At 50.6% G+C, this 7,776-nt stretch overlaps 1 long non-coding RNA gene across 3 annotated transcripts; it reads left to right on the forward strand.

The window, feature by feature from the left end:
* Positions 1 to 4,215: 4,215 nt before the first annotated feature.
* LOC127923221 (uncharacterized) lies at positions 4,216 to 6,922 on the forward strand. Of its 3 annotated transcripts, XR_008113712.1 has the most exons (7): positions 4,216 to 4,391; positions 4,488 to 4,583; positions 4,628 to 4,963; positions 5,258 to 5,445; positions 6,015 to 6,302; positions 6,495 to 6,542; positions 6,758 to 6,922. It is a non-coding gene; the product is annotated as an uncharacterized LOC127923221 (long non-coding RNA). The 3 variants fall into 3 exon arrangements; XR_008113713.1 differs by lacking the exons at positions 4,488 to 4,583; positions 6,495 to 6,542; positions 6,758 to 6,922 and adding an exon at positions 5,066 to 5,209 and having other exon boundaries at positions 4,216 to 4,439; positions 4,628 to 4,723; positions 6,015 to 6,323; XR_008113711.1 differs by lacking the exons at positions 4,488 to 4,583; positions 6,495 to 6,542; positions 6,758 to 6,922 and having other exon boundaries at positions 4,216 to 4,439; positions 6,015 to 6,323.
* Positions 6,923 to 7,776: the final 854 nt, after the last annotated feature.

Genomic DNA, 7,776 nt, shown 5'->3' on the forward strand with positions numbered 1-7,776 from the left:
CTATAACCTCTATTCAATGCTTCATTTCTCCAGGGAATTGAAATGTGACTCTTTAGATGTTTGGATGACTGACTACTTACTGCCTGACTGACTACTGCCTGACTGACTGCCTGACTGCCTGACTGACTGACTGCATGACTGCCTGACTGCATGACTGCCTGACTGCCTGACTGACTGCCTGACTGCCTGACTGACTACTGCCTGACTGACTGACTGCCTGACTGCCTGACTGACTGCCTGACTGACTGCCTGACTGACTACTGCCTGACTGCCTGACTGACTACTGCCTGACTGACTGCCTGACTGCCTGACTGCCTGACTGCCTACTGCCTGACTGACTACTGCCTGACTGCCTGACTGACTACTGCCTGACTGCCTGACTGACTACTGCCTGACTGCCTGACTGACTACTGCCTGACTGACTGCCTGACTGCCTGACTGACTGCCTGACTGACTGCCTGAGGTCAGGACTCAATCCGAGGCATTTAGTAGCGAGCTTGACATTTAAAGGTAATTTGTAATTGAGCCTATATCTGCAGTGTGTACCGTGAATGTGATCTCGACGAATACGCGAACATTGCCTTTAAAAAGTGTACTGTCGACAGTACGCTACAACGGGCCTCAGATTGAATCCCGGCTTGACTGTTGCTCTGGTCCACAGCCAGTGGTCTGTTTGTTACAGTGTGTTGTGCTTCAGTGATGAGGCCTTAGCTTCCCAAATAAAGTGTCATCTGGCCCAGACATTCATCTGGTGGATTAGAAAATGTCTGCGTCCCCAATGGAACCCTAGTCCTTATATAGTGCACTATGAGCCCTGGTCAAAAGTAGTTCATAGGGTGCCATTTGGGATGTATCCCAGGCTTTGTTAACATGATGTCACGCCACTTCAAAACAAACCAGAGGTCTTTTTCAAACACTTTTTTCCATCATCATAAAGGGATTGGCCCAATCACATAAAATGTGATTGGCTCAGATCACAACAGTGGAAAAACACACACCCCCACAACAATGTCAGCACACACACACACAAACGTACACGCTCAATAAACAGACATACACACCCACAGTCACTCAATAAACACACATCACACAATGCACACTTCCCACACACAGACATTTCTGCTAATCACCAGCTGGAACTTGATATTGTTAGTGTGATGTTTTGATAATCTACTGTGTTTCTAAACTCAGGCCAAGTCAACCCATCCTCTGCAGCCTGCATTACACACGTGTGGGAAAATGTGAGCGTCTGTGTTTGTGTCAGACATACAAACATTAATAATCTCTTTGATGCCCAGCACCCAACCTCTCGCTCACTCACTCTGTCTCTCACTCTGTCTCTCTCTCTGTCTCTCTCTCTCTCCCTTTCTCTTTCCATCTCTCTCTCTCTGTCTCTCTCTCCCTTTCTCTTTCCATCTCTCTCTCTGTCTCTCTCTCTCCCTTTCTCTTTCCATCTCTCTGTCTCTCTCTCCCTTTCTCTTTCCATCTCTCTCTCCCTTTCTCTTTCCATCTCTCTCTCTCTGTCTCTCTCTCTCCCTTTCTCTTTCCATCTCTCTCTCCCTTTCTCTTTCCATCTCTCTCTCTCCCTCTCTCTTTCCATCTCTCTCTCTCTACCTCCATCTCTCTCTCTATCCTTCTCTCCCAGTACACAGCCTGGCTAATTAAAGAGCAACGTGTCAATGGGGGTATCCCCTACATCCCCACAGCCTGCGTGGCGCACCCCTGACATGATTGATTGTAACTCTCAGGGCTCTCGGCTGGGTGTCCCCCTCTGCCCCTACCCTGTCCCCCTCTACCCCCTTCCCGTTCTACCCCCTTCCCCTCTGCCCCTTCCCCATCCCCCTCTGCCCTCTTCCTCGTCCCCCTCTGCCCCCTTCCCCGTCCCCCTCTGCCCCCCCCCTTCCCCGTCCCCCTCTGCCTCTTCCCTGTCCCCCTCTGCCCTCTTCTTTGTCCCCCTCTGCCCCTTCCCCGTCCCCCTCTGCCCCCTTCCCCGTCCCCCTCTGCCCCTTCCCCGTCCCCCTCTGCCCCTTCCCCGTCCCCCCTCTGCCCCTTCCCCGTCCCCCTCTGCCCTCTTCCCCGTCCCCCTCTGCCCCTTTCCTGTCCCCCTCTGCCCCCTTCCCCGCCCCCCTCTGCCCCCTTCCCCGTCCCCCTCTGCCCCTTCCCCGTCCCCCTCTGCCCCCTTCCCCGTCCCCCTCTGCCCCTTCAATGTCCCCCTCTGCCCCCTTCCCTGTCCCCCTCTGCCCCTTCCCCGTCCCCCTCTGCCCCTTCCCCGTCCCCCTCTGCCCTCTTCCCCGTCCCCCTCTGCCCCTTTCCTGTCCCCCTCTGCCCCCTTCCCCGCCCCCTCTGCCCCCTTCCCCGTCCCCCTCTGACCCTTCCCCGTCCCCCTCTGCCCCCTTCCCCCGTCCCCCTCTGCCCCTTCAATGTCCCCCTCTGCCCCCTTCCCTGTCCCCCTCTGCCCCTTCCCCGTTCCCCTCTGCCCCTTCCCTGTCCCCCTCTGCCCCTTCCCTGTCCCCCTCTGCCCCCTTCCCCGTCCCCCTCTGCCCCCTTCCCCGTCCCCCTCTGCCCCTTCCCCGTCCCCCTCTGCCCCTTCCCTGTCCCCCTCTGCCCCCTTCCCCGTCCCCCTCTGCCCCTTCCCTGTCCCCCTCTGCCCCCTACCCGTCCCCCTCTGCCCCCTTCCCCGTCCCCCTCTGCCCCCTTCCCTGTCCCCCTCTGCCCCCTTCCCCCTTCCCCGTCCCCCTCTGCCCCTTCCCTGTCCCCCTCTGCCCCCTTCCCCGTCCCCCTCTGCCCCCTTCCCCGTCCCCCTCTGCCCCTTCCCTGTCCCCCTCTGCCCCCTTCCCCCTTCCCCGTCCCCCTCTGCCCCCTTCCCCGTCCCCCTCTGCCTCTTCCATGTCCCCCTCTGCCCTCTTCTTTGTCCCCCTCTGCCCCTTCCCTGTCCCCCTCTGCCCCCTTCCCCGTCCCCCTCTGCCCCTTCCCCGTCCCCCTCTGCCCCTTCCCCGTCCCCCTCTGCCCTCTTCCCCGTCCCCCTCTGCCCCTTCCCCGTCCCCCTCTGCCCCTTCCCCGTCCCCCTCTGCCCTCTTCCCCGTCCCCCTCTGCCCCTTTCCTGTCCCCCTCTGCCCCCTTCCCCGCCCCCTCTGCCCCCTTCCCCGTCCCCCTCTGCCCCTTCACCGTCCCCCTCTGCCCCCTTCCCCGTCCCCCTCTGCCCCTTCCCCGTCCCTCTCCTTTCTCACCCCTCTCCTCACAGCTCTGTGTGTTTCTCTCTCTCTCCTTTCTCTCTCCCTCTCCTCACAGCTCTGTGTGTTTCTCTCTCCCTCTCCTTTTCTCTCCCTCTCCCACTAGCTCTGTGTGTTTTTCTCTCTCTCTCCTTTCTCTCTCCCTCTCCTCACAGCTCTGTGTGTTTCTCTCTCCCTCTCCTTTCTCACTCCCTCTCCTCACAGCTCTGTGTGTTTGTCTCTCCCTCTCCTTTGTCTCACCCCCTCTCCCCAACTCTGTGTGTTTCTCTGTTTGTCTCCCACACTGGCTGTGTTTGTGCTCTATGTTCTGACATAAGACTTCGGAAAAAGACCTGGAACTAAACTACACCTCGAGACAATCAAGTCTTCTGGGTCTCTATGACTTCATCACTGTGTGACGGTGGCAGGGCCGGTGTCTCCGGGCGAGCTTCTGAGGTTTCTCTTTGATGGTCTGGACCTGCTCTGAAGATGCATCAGCACCCTTCTGTCTCTCTGTCACTCTGTCACTCTGTCACTCTCTCTCTCTGTCTCTCTGTCTCTCTGTCTCTCTGTCACTCTGTCTCTCTGTCTCTCTGTCACTCTGTCTCTCTGTCACTCTGTCTCTCTGTCTCTCTGTCACTCTGTCTCTCTGTCACTCTCTCTCTGTCTCTCTGTCTCTCTGTCACTCTGTCTCTCTGTCTCTCTGTCACTCTCTCTCTCCAGCTCTCCCTCTTTCTCCCTCATGGCACAGCAGAGTAACAGGCAGAACGGGCAACAGAGAAATCCTGGATATTTTTTAAAGCCCACTTTGGATTGGTTTACTCTGTCTCCATCTAGAACACATAGAGATCAACACTGTCTCATCCATCAGCCATGTATCATAGTACTGGTATCATATTAGACCTGCTGGAATCACAACCAGGACTCAGTCATCTATGGACTTCTGAGTTTGGGAGAATGACACCAGGTTCCTATTGGTCATGTATGGATCTGTTCAGTAGACATGAGTTTATTATATCCCCACTGTACAGACCAAACCCAGGTAGATGACATGAGTTTATTATATCCCCACTGTACAGACCAAACCCAGGTAGATGACATGAGTTATGTCCCCACTGTACAGACCAAACCCAGGTAGATGACATGAGTTTATTACATCCCCACTGTACAGACCAAACCCAGGTAGATGACATGAGTTTATTATATCCCCACTGTACAGACCAAACCCAGGTAGATGACATGAGTTTATTATGTCCCCACTGTACAGACCAAACCCAGGTAGATGACATGAGATTATTATATCCCCACTGTACAGACCAAACCCAGGTAGAAGACATGAGTTTATTACATCCCCACTGTACAGACCAAACCCAGGTAGATGACATGAGTTATATCCCCACTGTACAGACCAAACCCAGGTAGATGACATGAGTTTATTACATCCCCACTGTACAGACCAAACCCAGGTAGATGACATGAGTTTATTATATCCCCACTGTACAGACCAAACCCAGGTAGATGACATGAGTTTATTATATCCCCACTGTACAGACCAAACCCAGGTAGATGACATGAGTTTATTATATCCCCACTGTACAGACCAAACCCAGGTAGATGACATGAGTTTATTATATCCCCACTGTACAGACCAAACCCAGGTAGATGACATGAGTTTATTATATCCCCACTGTACAGACCAAACCCAGGTAGATGACATGAGTTTATTATATCCCCACTGTACAGACCAAACCCAGGTAGATGACATGAGTTTATTACATCCCCACTGTACAGACCAAACCCAGGTAGATGACAGGTAGATGAGTTTATTATATCCCCACTGTACAGACCAAACCCAGGTAGATGACATGAGTTTATTACATCCCCACTGTACAGACCAAACCCAGGTAGATGACATGAGTTTATTACATCCCCACTGTACAGACCAAACCCAGGTAGATGACATGAGTTTATTATATCCCCACTGTACAGACCAAACCCAGGTAGATGACATGAGTTTATTACATCCCCACTGTACAGACCAAACCCAGGTAGATGACATGAGTTATGTCCCCACTGTACAGACCAAACCCAGGTAGATGACATGAGTTTATTATATCCCCACTGTACAGACCAAACCCAGGTAGATGACATGAGTTTATTATATCCCCACTGTACAGACCAAACCCAGGTAGATGACATGAGTTTATTACATCCCCACTGTACAGACCAAACCCAGGTAGATGACATGAGTTTATTACATCCCCACTGTACAGACCAAACCCAGGTAGATGACATGAGTTTATTATGTCCCCACTGTACAGACCAAACCCAGGTAGATGACATGAGTTTATTACATCCCCACTGTACAGACCAAACCCAGGTAGATGACATGAGTTTATTATATCCCCACTGTACAGACCAAACCCAGGTAGATGACATGAGTTTATTACATCCCCACTGTACAGACCAAACCCAGGTAGATGACATGAGTTTATTATATCCCCACTGTACAGACCAAACCCAGGTAGATGACATGAGTTTATTATATCCCCACTGTACAGACCAAACCCAGGTAGATGACATGAGTTTATTATATCCCCACTGTACAGACCAAACCCAGGTAGATGACATGAGATTACATCCCCACTGTACAGACCAAACCCAGGTAGATTGAGTTTATTACATCCCCACTGTACAGACCAAACCCAGGTAGATGACATGAGTTTATTACATCCCCACTGTACAGACCAAACCCAGGTAGATGACATGAGTTTATTATATCCCCACTGTACAGACCAAACCCAGGTAGATGACATGAGTTTATTATATCCCCACTGTACAGACCAAACCCAGGTAGATGACATGAGTTTATTACATCCCCACTGTACAGACCAAACCCAGGTAGATGACATGAGTTTATTACGTCCCCACTGTACAGACCAAACCCAGGTAGATGACATGAGTTTATTATATCCCCACTGTACAGACCAAACCCAGGTAGATGACATGAGTTTATTATGTCCCCACTGTACAGACCAAACCCAGGTAGATGACATGAGTTTATTACATCCCCACTGTACAGACCAAACCCAGGTAGATGACATGAGTTTATTATATCCCCACTGTACAGACCAAACCCAGGTAGATGACATGAGTTTATTATATCCCCACTGTACAGACCAAACCCAGGTAGATGACATGAGTTTATTATATCCCCACTGTACAGACCAAACCCAGGTAGATGACATGAGTTTATTATATCCCCACTGTACAGACCAAACCCAGGTAGATGACATGAGTTTATTATGTCCCCACTGTACAGACCAAACCCAGGTAGATGACATGAGTTTATTATATCCCCACTGTACAGACCAAACCCAGGTAGATGACATGAGTTTATTTAGGTAGATGACATGAGTTTATTATATCCCCACTGTACAGACCAAACCCAGGTAGATGACATGAGTTTATTATATCCCCACTGTACAGACCAAACCCAGGTAGATGACATGAGTTTATTATATCCCCACTGTACAGACCAAACCCAGGTAGATGACATGAGTTTATTATATCCCCACTGTACAGACCAAACCCAGGTAGATGACATGAGTTTATTATATCCCCACTGTACAGACCAAACCCAGGTAGATGACATGAGTTTATTATGTCCCCACTGTACAGACCAAACCCAGGTAGATGACATGAGTTTATTATATCCCCACTGTACAGACCAAACCCAGGTAGATGACATGAGTTTATTATATCCCCACTGTACAGACCAAACCCAGGTAGATGACATGAGTTTATTATATCCCCACTGTACAGACCAAACCCAGGTAGATGACATGAGTTTATTATATCCCCACTGTACAGACCAAACCCAGGTAGATGACATGAGTTTATTATATCCCCACTGTACAGACCAAACCCAGGTAGATGACATGAGTTTATTATATCCCCACTGTACAGACCAAACCCAGGTAGATGACATGAGTTTATTATATCCCAGGTAGATGACATGAGTACAGACCAAACCCAGGTAGATGACATGAGTTTATTATATCCCCACTGTACAGACCAAACCCAGGTAGATGACATGAGTTTATTATATCCCCACTGTACAGACCAAACCCAGGTAGATGACATGAGTTTATTTTATTAGGTAGATGACCCCACTGTACAGACCAAACCCAGGTAGATGACATGAGTTTATTATATCCCCACTGTACAGACCAAACCCAGGTAGATGACATGAGTTTATTATATCCCCACTGTACAGACCAAACCCAGGTAGAAGACATGAGTTTATTACATCCCCACTGTACAGACCAAACCCAGGTAGATGACATAAGTTTATTATGTCCCCACTGTACAGACCAAACCCAGGTAGAAGACATGAGTTTATTACATCCCCACTGTACAGACCAAACCCAGGTAGATGACATAAGTTTATTATGTCCCCACTGTACAGACCAAACCCAGGTAGAAGACATGAGTTTATTACATCCCTCCCCCTCCCTTGTCCCCCTCTGCCCCTTCAATGTCCCCCTCTGCCCCCTTCCCTGTC

This window comes from Oncorhynchus keta, unplaced genomic scaffold (genome assembly GCF_023373465.1).
Source record: "Oncorhynchus keta strain PuntledgeMale-10-30-2019 unplaced genomic scaffold, Oket_V2 Un_contig_2887_pilon_pilon, whole genome shotgun sequence".
Lineage (NCBI taxonomy): Eukaryota > Metazoa > Chordata > Actinopteri > Salmoniformes > Salmonidae > Oncorhynchus > Oncorhynchus keta.